This window comes from Danio rerio, chromosome 14 (genome assembly GCF_049306965.1).
Source record: "Danio rerio strain Tuebingen ecotype United States chromosome 14, GRCz12tu, whole genome shotgun sequence".
NCBI classification, from domain to species: domain Eukaryota; kingdom Metazoa; phylum Chordata; class Actinopteri; order Cypriniformes; family Danionidae; genus Danio; species Danio rerio.
The window spans coordinates 15,554,693-15,569,233 of NC_133189.1; positions in this window are offsets into that span (position 1 = coordinate 15,554,693).

The following is a 14,541-nucleotide window of genomic DNA, read 5'->3' on the forward strand; positions in this document are numbered from 1 at the left end:
TCCAGCCACTAAAATGCATCATTCTTTTTGTTTTAGACAACATTTCTTGCACTGTTAAATATGTTTAAGAAAGTTGCAAGTGAAAATCTATGTCTATGACTGTGTTTGTATTACTGCTTATTTTGACCTCTGCTGGCTCTGTAAAGCTCATTTTCAACGTTTAATTCAGAATGTGATAAAACCAGATCCAGCCACTAAAATGCATCATTCTTTTTGTTTTAGACAACATTTCATGCACTGTTAAATATGTTTAAGAAAGTTGCAAGTGAAAATCTATGTCTATGACTGAGTTTGCATTACTGCTTATTTTGACCTCTGCTGGCTCTGAAAAGCTCATTTTCAACGTTCAATTCAGAATGTGATAAAACCAGATCCAGCCACTAAAATGCATCATTCTTTTTGTTTTAGACAACATTTTTTGCACTGTTAAATATGTTTAAGAAAGTTGCAAGTGAAAATCTATGTCTATGACTGAGTTTGCATTACTGCTTATTTTGACCTCTGCTTGCTCTGAAAAGCTCATTTTCAACGTTCAATTCAGAATGTGATAAAACCAGATCCAGCCACTAAAATGCATCATTCTTTTTGTTTTAGACAACATTTCATGCACTGTTAAATATGTTTAAGAAAGTTGCAAGTGAAAATCTATGTCTATGACTGAGTTTGCATTACTGCTTATTTTGACCTCTGCTGGCTCTGAAAAGCTCATTTTCAACGTTCAATTCAGAATGTGATAAAACCAGATCCAGCCACTAAAAAGCATTTTATTTTTGTTTTAGACAACATTCCATGCACTGTTAAACATGTTAAAGCAAGTTGCAAGTGAATATCTATGTCTATGACTGAGTTTGCATTACTGCTTATTTTGACCTCTGCTGGCTCTGAAAAGCTAATTTTCAACGTTCAATTCAGAATGTGATAAAACCAGATCCAGCTACTAAAATGCATCATTCTTTTTGATTTAGACAACATTTCATGCACTGTTAAACATGTTAAAGCAAGTTGCAAGTGAAAATCTATGTCTATGACTGAGTTTGCATTACTGCTTATTTTGACCTCTGCTGGCTCTGAAAAGCTCATTTTCAACGTTCAATTCAGAATTTGATAAAACCAGATCCAGCCACAAAAAAGCATTTTATTTTTGTTTTAGACAACATTCCATGCACTGTTAAACATGTTAAAGCAAGTTGCAAGTGAAAATCTATGTCTATGACTGAGTTTGCACTACTGCTTATTTTGACCTCTGCTGGCTCTGAAAAGCTAATTTTCAACGTTCAATTCAGAATGTGATAAAACCAGATCCAGCTACTAAAATGCATCATTCTTTTTGATTTAGACAACATTTCATGCACTGTTAAACATGTTAAAGCAAGTTGCAAGTGAAAATCTATGTCTATGACTGAGTTTGCATTACTGCTTATTTTGACCTCTGCTGGCTCTGAAAAGCTCATTTTCAACGTTCAATTCAGAATTTGATAAAACCAGATCCAGCCACAAAAAAGCATTTTATTTTTGTTTTAGACAACATTCCATGCACTGTTAAACATGTTAAAGCAAGTTGCAAGTGAAAATCTATGTCTATGACTGAGTTTGCACTACTGCTTATTTTGACCTCTGCTGGCTCTGAAAAGCTCATTTTCAACGTTCAATTCAGAATGTGATAAAACCAGATACAGCCACTAAAATGCATCATTCTTTTTGTTTTAGACAACATTTCATGCACTGTTAAATATGTTTAAGAAAGTTGCAAGTGAAAATCTATGTCTATGACTGAGTTTGCATTACTGCTTATTTTGACCTCTGCTGGCTCTGAAAAGCTCATTTTCAACGTTCAATTCAGAATGTGATAAAACCAGATCCCGCCACTAAAAAGCATTTTCTTTTTGTTTTAGACAACATTCCATGCACTGTTAAACATGTTAAAGCAAGTTGCAAGTGAAAATCTATGTCTATGACTGAGTTTGCATTACTGCTTATTTTGACCTCTGCTGGCTCTGAAAAGCTCATTTTCAACGTTCAATTCAGAATGTGATAAAACCAAATCCAGCTACTAAAATGCATCATTCTTTTTGTTTTAGACAACATTTCATGCACTGTTAAACATGTTAAAGCAAGTTGCAAGTGAAAATCTATGTCTATGACTGAGTTTGCATTACTGCTTATTTTGACCTCTGCTGGCTCTGAAAAGCTCATTTTCAACGTTCAATTCAGAATGTGATAAAACCAGATCCAGCCACAAAAAAGCATTTTATTTTTGTTTTAGACAACATTCCATGCACTGTTAAACATGTTAAAGCAAGTTGCAAGTGAAAATCTATGTCTATGACTGAGTTTGCATTACTGCTTATTTTGACCTCTGCTGGCTCTGAAAAGCTCATTTTCAACGTTCAATTCAGAATGTGATAAAACCAGATCCAGGCACTAAAATGCATCATTCTTTTTGTTTTAGACAACATTTCATGCACTGTTAAACATGTTAAAGCAAGTTGCAAGTGAAAATCTATGTCTATGACTGAGTTTGCATTACTGCTTATTTTGACCTCTGCTGGCTCTGAAAAGCTCATTTTCAACGTTCAATTCAGAATGTGATAAAACCAGATCCCGCCACTAAAAAGCATTTTCTTTTTGTTTTAGACAACATTCCATGCACTGTTAAACATGTTAAAGCAAGTTGCAAGTGAAAATCTATGTCTATGACTGAGTTTGCATTACTGCTTATTCTGACCTCTGCTGGCTCTGAAAAGCTCATTTTCAACGTTCAATTCAGAATGTGATAAAACCAGATCCAGCTACTAAAATGCATCATTCTTTTTGTTTTAGACAACATTTCATGCACTGTTAAACATGTTAAAGCAAGTTGCAAGTGAAAATCTATGTCTATGACTGAGTTTGCATTACTGCTTATTTTGACCTCTGCTGGCTCTGAAAAGCTCATTTTCAACGTTCAATTCAGAATTTGATAAAACCAGATCCAGCCACAAAAAAGCATTTTATTTTTGTTTTAGACAACATTCCATGCACTGTTAAACATGTTAAAGCAAGTTGCAAGTGAAAATCTATGTCTATGACTGAGTTTGCACTACTGCTTATTTTGACCTCTGCTGGCTCTGAAAAGCTCATTTTCAACGTTCAATTCAGAATGTGATAAAACCAGATACAGCCACTAAAATGCATCATTCTTTTTGTTTTAGACAACATTTCATGCACTGTTAAATATGTTTAAGAAAGTTGCAAGTGAAAATCTATGTCTATGACTGAGTTTGCATTACTGCTTATTTTGACCTCTGCTGGCTCTGAAAAGCTCATTTTCAACGTTCAATTCAGAATGTGATAAAACCAGATCCCGCCACTAAAAAGCATTTTCTTTTTGTTTTAGACAACATTCCATGCACTGTTAAACATGTTAAAGCAAGTTGCAAGTGAAAATCTATGTCTATGACTGAGTTTGCATTACTGCTTATTTTGACCTCTGCTGGCTCTGAAAAGCTCATTTTCAACGTTCAATTCAGAATGTGATAAAACCAGATCCAGCTACTAAAATGCATCATTCTTTTTGTTTTAGACAACATTTCATGCACTGTTAAACATGTTAAAGCAAGTTGCAAGTGAAAATCTATGTCTATGACTGAGTTTGCATTACTGCTTATTTTGACCTCTGCTGGCTCTGAAAAGCTCATTTTCAACGTTCAATTCAGAATGTGATAAAACCAGATCCAGCCACAAAAAAGCATTTTATTTTTGTTTTAGACAACATTCCATGCACTGTTAAACATGTTAAAGCAAGTTGCAAGTGAAAATCTATGTCTATGACTGAGTTTGCATTACTGCTTATTTTGACCTCTGCTGGCTCTGAAAAGCTCATTTTCAACGTTCAATTCAGAATGTGATAAAACCAGATCCAGGCACTAAAATGCATCATTCTTTTTGTTTTAGACAACATTTCATGCACTGTTAAACATGTTAAAGCAAGTTGCAAGTGAAAATCTATGTCTATGACTGAGTTTGCATTACTGCTTATTTTGACCTCTGCTGGCTCTGAAAAGCTCATTTTCAACGTTCAATTCAGAATGTGATAAAACCAGATCCAGCCACAAAAAAGCATTTTATTTTTGTTTTAGACAACATTCCATGCACTGTTAAACATGTTAAAGCAAGTTGCAAGTGAAAATCTATGTCTATGACTGAGTTTGCATTACTGCTTATTTTGACCTCTGCTGGCTCTGAAAAGCTCATTTTCAACGTTCAATTCAGAATGTGATAAAACCAGATCCAGGCACTAAAATGCATCATTCTTTTTGTTTTAGACAACATTTCATGCACTGTTAAACATGTTAAAGCAAGTTGCAAGTGAAAATCTATGTCTATGACTGAGTTTGCATTACTGCTTATTTTGACCTCTGCTGGCTCTGAAAAGCTCATTTTCAACGTTCAATTCAGAATGTGATAAAACCAGATCCCGCCACTAAAAAGCATTTTCTTTTTGTTTTAGACAACATTCCATGCACTGTTAAACATGTTAAAGCAAGTTGCAAGTGAAAATCTATGTCTATGACTGAGTTTGCATTACTGCTTATTCTGACCTCTGCTGGCTCTGAAAAGCTCATTTTCAACGTTCAATTCAGAATGTGATAAAACCAGATCCAGCTACTAAAATGCATCATTCTTTTTGTTTTAGACAACATTTCATGCACTGTTAAACATGTTAAAGCAAGTTGCAAGTGAAAATCTATGTCTATGACTGAGTTTGCATTACTGCTTATTTTGACCTCTGCTGGCTCTGAAAAGCTCATTTTCAACGTTCAATTCAGAATGTGATAAAACCAGATCCAGCCACAAAAAAGCATTTTATTTTTGTTTTAGACAACATTCCATGCACTGTTAAACATGTTAAAGCAAGTTGCAAGTGAAAATCTATGTCTATGACTGAGTTTGCATTACTGCTTATTTTGACCTCTGCTGGCTCTGAAAAGCTCATTTTCAACGTTCAATTCAGAATGTGATAAAACCAGATCCAGGCACTAAAATGCATCATTCTTTTTGTTTTAGACAACATTTCATGCACTGTTAAACATGTTAAAGCAAGTTGCAAGTGAAAATCTATGTCTATGACTGAGTTTGCATTACTGCTTATTTTGACCTCTGCTGGCTCTGAAAAGCTCATTTTCAACGTTCAATTCAGAATGTGATAAAACCAGATCCAGCTACTAAAATGCATCATTCTTTTTGTTTTAGACAACATTTCATGCACTGTTAAACATGTTAAAGCAAGTTGCAAGTGAAAATCTATGTCTATGACTGAGTTTGCATTACTGCTTATTTTGACCTCTGCTGGCTCTGAAAAGCTCATTTTCAACGTTCAATTCAGAATTTGATAAAACCAGATCCAGCCACAAAAAAGCATTTATTTTTTTGTTTTAGACAACATTCCATGCACTGTTAAACATGTTAAAGCAAGTTGCAAGTGAAAATCTATGTCTATGACTGAGTTTGCATTACTGCTTATTTTGACCTCTGCTGGCTCTGAAAAGCTCATTTTCAACGTTCAATTCAGAATGTGATAAAACCAGATCCAGCCACTAAAATGCATCATTCTTTTTGTTTTAGACAACATTTCATGCACTGTTAAATATGTTTAAGAAAGTTGCAAGTGAAAATCTATGTCTATGACTGAGTTTGCATTACTGCTTATTTTGACCTCTGCTGGGGCTCTGAAAAGCTCATTTTCAACGTTCAATTCAGAATGTGATAAAACCAGATCCAGCCACTAAAATGCATCATTCTTTTTGTTTTAGACAACATTTCATGCACTGTTAAATATGTTTAAGAAAGTTGCAAGTGAAAATCTATGTCTATGACTGAGTTTGCATTACTGCTTATTTTGACCTCTGCTGGCTCTGAAAAGCTAATTTTCAACGTTCAATTCAGAATGTGATAAAACCAGATCCAGCTACTAAAATGCATCATTCTTTTTGATTTAGACAACATTTCATGCACTGTTAAACATGTTAAAGCAAGTTGCAAGTGAAAATCTATGTCTATGACTGAGTTTGCATTACTGCTTATTTTGACCTCTGCTGGCTCTGAAAAGCTCATTTTCAACGTTCAATTCAGAATTTGATAAAACCAGATCCAGCCACAAAAAAGCATTTTATTTTTGTTTTAGACAACATTCCATGCACTGTTAAACATGTTAAAGCAAGTTGCAAGTGAAAATCTATGTCTATGACTGAGTTTGCACTACTGCTTATTTTGACCTCTGCTGGCTCTGAAAAGCTCATTTTCAACGTTCAATTCAGAATGTGATAAAACCAGATACAGCCACTAAAATGCATCATTCTTTTTGTTTTAGACAACATTTCATGCACTGTTAAATATGTTTAAGAAAGTTGCAAGTGAAAATCTATGTCTATGACTGAGTTTGCATTACTGCTTATTTTGACCTCTGCTGGCTCTGAAAAGCTCATTTTCAACGTTCAATTCAGAATGTGATAAAACCAGATCCCGCCACTAAAAAGCATTTTCTTTTTGTTTTAGACAACATTCCATGCACTGTTAAACATGTTAAAGCAAGTTGCAAGTGAAAATCTATGTCTATGACTGAGTTTGCATTACTGCTTATTTTGACCTCTGCTGGCTCTGAAAAGCTCATTTTCAACGTTCAATTCAGAATGTGATAAAACCAGATCCAGCTACTAAAATGCATCATTCTTTTTGTTTTAGACAACATTTCATGCACTGTTAAACATGTTAAAGCAAGTTGCAAGTGAAAATCTATGTCTATGACTGAGTTTGCATTACTGCTTATTTTGACCTCTGCTGGCTCTGAAAAGCTCATTTTCAACGTTCAATTCAGAATGTGATAAAACCAGATCCAGCCACAAAAAAGCATTTTATTTTTGTTTTAGACAACATTCCATGCACTGTTAAACATGTTAAAGCAAGTTGCAAGTGAAAATCTATGTCTATGACTGAGTTTGCATTACTGCTTATTTTGACCTCTGCTGGCTCTGAAAAGCTCATTTTCAACGTTCAATTCAGAATGTGATAAAACCAGATCCAGGCACTAAAATGCATCATTCTTTTTGTTTTAGACAACATTTCATGCACTGTTAAACATGTTAAAGCAAGTTGCAAGTGAAAATCTATGTCTATGACTGAGTTTGCATTACTGCTTATTTTGACCTCTGCTGGCTCTGAAAAGCTCATTTTCAACGTTCAATTCAGAATGTGATAAAACCAGATCCAGCTACTAAAATGCATCATTCTTTTTGTTTTAGACAACATTTCATGCACTGTTAAACATGTTAAAGCAAGTTGCAAGTGAAAATCTATGTCTATGACTGAGTTTGCATTACTGCTTATTTTGACCTCTGCTGGCTCTGAAAAGCTCATTTTCAACGTTCAATTCAGAATTTGATAAAACCAGATCCAGCCACAAAAAAGCATTTATTTTTTGTTTTAGACAACATTCCATGCACTGTTAAACATGTTAAAGCAAGTTGCAAGTGAAAATCTATGTCTATGACTGAGTTTGCATTACTGCTTATTTTGACCTCTGCTGGCTCTGAAAAGCTCATTTTCAACGTTCAATTCAGAATGTGATAAAACCAGATCCAGCCACTAAAATGCATCATTCTTTTTGTTTTAGACAACATTTCATGCACTGTTAAATATGTTTAAGAAAGTTGCAAGTGAAAATCTATGTCTATGACTGAGTTTGCATTACTGCTTATTTTGACCTCTGCTGGGGCTCTGAAAAGCTCATTTTCAACGTTCAATTCAGAATGTGATAAAACCAGATCCAGCCACTAAAATGCATCATTCTTTTTGTTTTAGACAACATTTCATGCACTGTTAAATATGTTTAAGAAAGTTGCAAGTGAAAATCTATGTCTATGACTGAGTTTGCATTACTGCTTATTTTGACCTCTGCTGGCTCTGAAAAGCTCATTTTCAACGTTCAATTCAGAATGTGATAAAACCAGATCCAGCCACTAAAATGCATCATTCTTTTTGTTTTAGACAACATTTCATGCACTGTTAAATATGTTTAAGAAAGTTGCAAGTGAAAATCTATGTCTCTGACTGAGTTTGCATTACTGCTTATTTTGACCTCTGCTGGCTCTGAAAAGCTAATTTTTAAAGTTCAATTCAGAATGTGATAAAACCAGATCCAGCCACTAAAATGCATCATTCTTTTTGTTTTAGACAACATTTCTTGCACTGTTAAATATGTTTAAGAAAGTTGCAAGTGAAAATCTATGTCTATGACTGAGTTTGCATTACTGCTTATTTTGACCTCTGCTGGCTCTGTAAAGCTCATTTTCAACATTCAATTCAGAATGTGATAAAACCAGATCCAGCCACTAAAATGCATCATTCTTTTTGTTTTAGACAACATTTCATGCACTGTTAAATATGTTTAAGAAAGTTGCAAGTGAAAATCTATGTCTATGACTGAGTTTGCATTACTGCTTATTTTGACCTCTGCTGGCTCTGAAAAGCTCATTTTCAACGTTCAATTCAGAATTTGATAAAACCAGATCCAGCCACTAAAAAGCATTTTCTTTTTGTTTTAGACAACATTTTATGCACTGTTAAATATGTTAAAGCAAGTTGCAAGTGAAAATCTATGTCTCTGACTGAGTTTGCATTACTGCTTATTTTGACCTCTGCTGGCTCTGAAAAGTTCATTTTCAACGTTCAATTCAGAATGTGATAAAACCAGATCCAGCCACTAAAATGCATCATTCTTTTTGTTTTAGACAACATTCCATGCACTGTTAAATATGTTTAAGAAAGTTGCAAGTGAAAATCTATGTCTATGACTGAGTTTGCATTACTGCTTATTTTGACCTCTGCTGGGGCTCTGAAAAGCTCATTTTCAACGTTCAATTCAGAATGTGATAAAACCAGATCCAGCCACTAAAATGCATCATTCTTTTTGTTTTAGACAACATTTCATGCACTGTTAAATATGTTTAAGAAAGTTGCAAGTGAAAATCTATGTCTATGACTGAGTTTGCATTACTGCTTATTTTGAACTCTGCTGGCTCTGAAAAGCTCATTTTTAATGTTCAATTCAGAATGTGATAAAACCAGTTCCAGCCACTAAAATGCATCATTCTTTTTGTTTTAGACAACATTTCATGCACTGTTAAATATGTTTAAGAAAGTTGCAAGTGAAAATCTATGTCTCTGACTGAGTTTGCATTACTGCTTATTTTGACCTCTGCTGGCTCTGAAAAGCTCATTTTCAACGTTCAATTCAGAATGTGATAAAACCAGATCCAGCCACTAAAATGCATCGTTCTTTTTGTTTTAGACAACATTTYTTGCACTGTTAAATATGTTTAAGAAAGTTGCAAGTGAAAATCTATGTCTATGACTGAGTTTGCATTACTGCTTATTTTGACCTCTGCTGGCTCTGAAAAGCTCATTTTCAACGTTCAATTCAGAATTTGATAAAACCAGATCCAGCCACTAAAAAGCATTTTTTTTTGTTTTAGACAACATTTTATGCACTGTTAAATATGTTTAAGAAAGTTGCAAGTGAAAATCTATGTCTATGACTGAGTTTGCATTACTGCTTATTTTGACCTCTGCTGGCTCTGAAAAACTCATTTTCAACGTTCAATTCAGAATTTGATAAAACCAGATCCAGCCACAAAAAAGCATTTTATTTTTGTTTTAGACAACATTCCATGCACTGTTAAACGTGTTAAAGCAAGTTGCAAGTGAAAATCTATGTCTATGACTGAGTTTGCATTACTGCTTATTTTGACCTCTGCTGGCTCTGAAAAGCTCATTTTCAACGTTCAATTCAGAATGTGATAAAACCAGATCCAGCCACTAAAATGCATCATTCTTTTTGTTTTAGACAACATTTCATGCACTGTTAAATATGTTTAAGAAAGTTGCAAGTGAAAATCTATGTCTCTGACTGAGTTTGCATTACTGCTTATTTTGACTTCTGCTGGCTCTGAAAAGCTCATTTTTAAATTTCAATTCAGAATGTGATATAACCAGATCCAGCCACTAAAATGCATCATTCTTTTTCTTTTAGACAACATTTCTTGCACTGTTAAATATGTTTAAGAAAGTTGCAAGTGAAAATCTATGTCTATGACTGAGTTTGCATTACTGCTTATTTTGACCTCTGCTGGCTCTGAAAAGCTCATTTTCAACGTTCAATTCAGAATGTGATAAAACCAGATCCAGCCACTAAAATGCATCATTCTTTTTGTTTTAGACAACATTTCATGCACTGTTAAATATGTTTAAGAAAGTTGCAAGTGAAAATCTATGTCTCTGACTGAGTTTGCATTACTGCTTATTTTGACCTCTGCTGGCTCTGAAAAGCTCATTTTCAACGTTCAATTCAGAATGTGATAAAACCAGATCCAGCTACTAAAATGCATCATTCTTTTTGTTTTAGACAACATTTCATGCACTGTTAAACATGTTAAAGCAAGTTGCAAGTGAAAATCTATGTCTCTGACTGAGTTTGCATTACTGCTTATTTTGACCTCTGCTGGCTCTGAAAAGCTCATTTTCAACGTTCAATTCAGAATGTGATAAAACCAGATCCAGCCACTAAAATGCATCATTCTTTTTGTTTTAGACAACATTTCATATACTTTTAAATATGTTTAAGAAAGTTGCAAGTGAAAATCTATGTCTATGACTGAGTTTGCATTACTGCTTATTTTGACCTCTGCTGGCTCTGAAAAGCTCATTTTCAACGTTCAATTCAGAATTTGATAAAACCAGATCCAGCCACAAAAAAGCATTTTATTTTTGTTTTAGACAACATTCCATGCACTGTTAAACATGTTAAAGCAAGTTGCAAGTGAAAATCTATGTCTATGACTGAGTTTGCATTACTGCTTATTTTGACCTCTGCTGGCTCTGAAAAGCTCATTTTCAACGTTCAATTCAGAATGTGATAAAACCAGATCCAGCTACTAAAATGCATCATTCTTTTTGTTTTAGACAACATTTCATGCACTGTTAAACATGTTAAAGCAAGTTGCAAGTGAAAATCTATGTCTATGACTGAGTTTGCATTACTGCTTATTTTGACCTCTGCTGGCTCTGAAAAGCTCATTTTCAACGTTCAATTCAGAATTTGATAAAACCAGATCCAGCCACAAAAAAGCATTTTATTTTTGTTTTAGACAACATTCCATGCACTGTTAAACATGTTAAAGCAAGTTGCAAGTGAAAATCTATGTCTATGACTGAGTTTGCATTACTGCTTATTTTGACCTCTGCTGGCTCTGAAAAGCTCATTTTCAACGTTCAATTCAGAATGTGATAAAACCAGATCCAGCCACTAAAATGCATCATTCTTTTTGTTTTAGACAACATATCATGCACTGTTAAATATGTTTAAGAAAGTTGCAAGTGAAAATCTATGTCTATGACTGAGTTTGCATTACTGCTTATTTTGACCTCTGCTGGCTCTGAAAAGCTCATTTTCAACGTTCAATTCAGAATGTGATAAAACCAGATCCAGCCACTAAAAAGCATTTTCTTTTTGTTTTAGACAACATTTCATGCACTGTTAAACATGTTAAAGAAAGTTGCAAGTGAAAATCTATGTCTCTGACTGAGTTTGCATTACTGCTTATTTTGACCTCTGCTGGCTCTGAAAAGCTCATTTTCAACGTTCAATTCAGAATGTGATAAAACCAGATCCAGCCACTAAAATGCATCATTCTTTTTGTTTTAGACAACATTTCATGCACTGTTAAATATGTTTAAGAAAGTTGCAAGTGAAAATCTATGTCTATGACTGAGTTTGCATTACTGCTTATTTTGACCTCTGCTGGCTCTGAAAAGCTCATTTTCAACGTTCAATTCAGAATGTGATAAAACCAGATCCAGCTACTAAAATGCATCATTCTTTTTGTTTTAGACAACATTTCATGCACTGTTAAACATGTTAAAGCAAGTTGCAAGTGAAAATCTATGTCTCTGACTGAGTTTGCATTACTGCTTATTTTGACCTCTGCTGGCTCTGAAAAGCTCATTTTTAAAGTTCAATTCAGAATGTGATAAAACCAGATCCAGCCACTAAAATGCATCATTCTTTTTGTTTTAGACAACATTTCATGCACTGTTAAATATGTTTAAGAAAGTTGCAAGTGAAAATCTATGTCTATGACTGAGTTTGCATTACTGCTTATTTTGACCTCTGCTGGCTCTGAAAAGCTAATTTTCAACGTTCAATTCAGAATGTGATAAAACCAGATCCAGCCACTAAAAAGCATTTTCTTTCTGTTTTAGACAACATTCATGCACTGATAAACATGTTAAAGCAAGTTGCAAGTGAAAATCTATGTCTATGACTGAGTTTGCATTACTGCTTATTTTGACCTCTGCTGGCTCTGAAAAGCTCATTTTCAACGTTCAATTCAGAATGTGATAAAACCAGATCCAGCCACTAAAAAGCATTTTCTTTCTGTTTTAGACAACATTCATGCACTGATAAACATGTTAAAGCAAGTTGCAAGTGAAAATCTATGTCTATGACTGAGTTTGCATTACTGCTTATTTTGACCTCTGCTGGCTCTGAAAAGCTCATTTTCAACGTTCAATTCAGAATGTGATAAAACCAGATCCAGCCACAAAAAAGCATTTTATTTTTGTTTTAGACAACATTCCATGCACTGTTAAACATGTTAAAGCAAGTTGCAAGTGAAAATCTATGTCTATGACTGAGTTTGCATTACTGCTTATTTTGACCTCTGCTGGCTCTGAAAAGCTCATTTTCAACGTTCAATTCAGAATGTGATAAAACCAGATCCAGCCACTAAAATGCATCATTCTTTTTGTTTTAGACAACATTTCATGCACTGTTAAATATGTTTAAGAAAGTTGCAAGTGAAAATCTATGTCTATGACTGAGTTTGCATTACTGCTTATTTTGACCTCTGCTGGCTCTGAAAAGCTCATTTTCAACGTTCAATTCAGAATTTGATAAAACCAGATCCAGCCACAAAAAAGCATTTTCTTTTTGTTTTAGACAACATTTCATGCACTGTTAAACATGTTAAAGCAAGTTGCAAGTGAAAATCTATGTCTCTGACTGAGTTTGCATTACTGCTTATTTTGACCTCTGCTGGCTCTGAAAAGCTCATTTTCAACGTTCAATTCAGAATGTGATAAAACCAGATCCAGCCACTAAAATGCATCATTCTTTTTGTTTTAGACAACATTTTTTTGCACTGTTAAATATGTTTAAGAAAGTTGCAAGTGAAAATCTATGTCTATGACTGAGTTTGCATTACTGCTTATTTTGACCTCTGCTTGCTCTGAAAAGCTCATTTTTCACGTTCAATTCAGAATGTGATAAAACCAGATCCAGCCACTAAAATGCATCATTCTTTTTGTTTTAGACAACATTTCATGCACTGTTAAATATGTTTAAGAAAGTTGCAAGTGAAAATCTATGTCTATGACTGAGTTTGCATTACTGCTTATTTTGACCTCTGCTGGCTCTGAAAAGCTCATTTTCAACGTTCAATTCAGAATGTGATAAAACCAGATCAAGCTACTAAAATGCATCATTCTTTTTGTTTTAGACAACATTTCATGCACTGTTAAACATGTTAAAGCAAGTTGCAAGTGAAAATCTATGTCTCTGACTGAGTTTGCATTACTGCTTATTTTGACCTCTGCTGGCTCTGAAAAGCTCATTTTTAAAGTTCAATTCAGAATGTGATAAAACCAGATCCAGCCACTAAAATGCATCATTCTTTTTGTTTTAGACAACATTTCTTGCACTGTTAAATATGTTTAAGAAAGTTGCAAGTGAAAATCTATGTCTATGACTGAGTTTGCATTACTGCTTATTTTGACCTCTGCTGGCTCTGTAAAGCTCATTTTCAACATTCAATTCAGAATGTGATAAAACCAGATCCAGCCACTAAAATGCATCATTCTTTTTGTTTTAGACAACATTTCATGCACTGTTAAATATGTTTAAGAAAGTTGCAAGTGAAAATCTATGTCTATGACTGAGTTTGCATTACTGCTTATTTTGACCTCTGCTGGCTCTGAAAAGCTCATTTTCAACGTTCAATTCAGAATGTGATAAAACCAGATCCAGCCACTAAAAAGCATTTTCTTTTTGTTTTAGACAACATTCATGCACTGATAAACATGTTAAAGCAAGTTGCAAGTGAAAATCTATGTCTATGACTGAGTTTGCATTACTGCTTATTTTGACCTCTGCTGGCTCTGAAAAGCTCATTTTCAACGTTCAATTCAGAATGTGATAAAACCAGATCCAGCCACAAAAAAGCATTTTATTTTTGTTTTAGACAACATTCCATGCACTGTTAAACATGTTAAAGCAAGTTGCAAGTGAAAATCTATGTCTATGACTGAGTTTGCATTACTGCTTATTTTGACCTCTGCTGGCTCTGAAAAGCTCATTTTCAACGTTCAATTCAGAATGTGATAAAACCAGATCCAGCCACTAAAATGCATCATTCTTTTTGTTTTAGACAACATTTCATGCACTGTTAA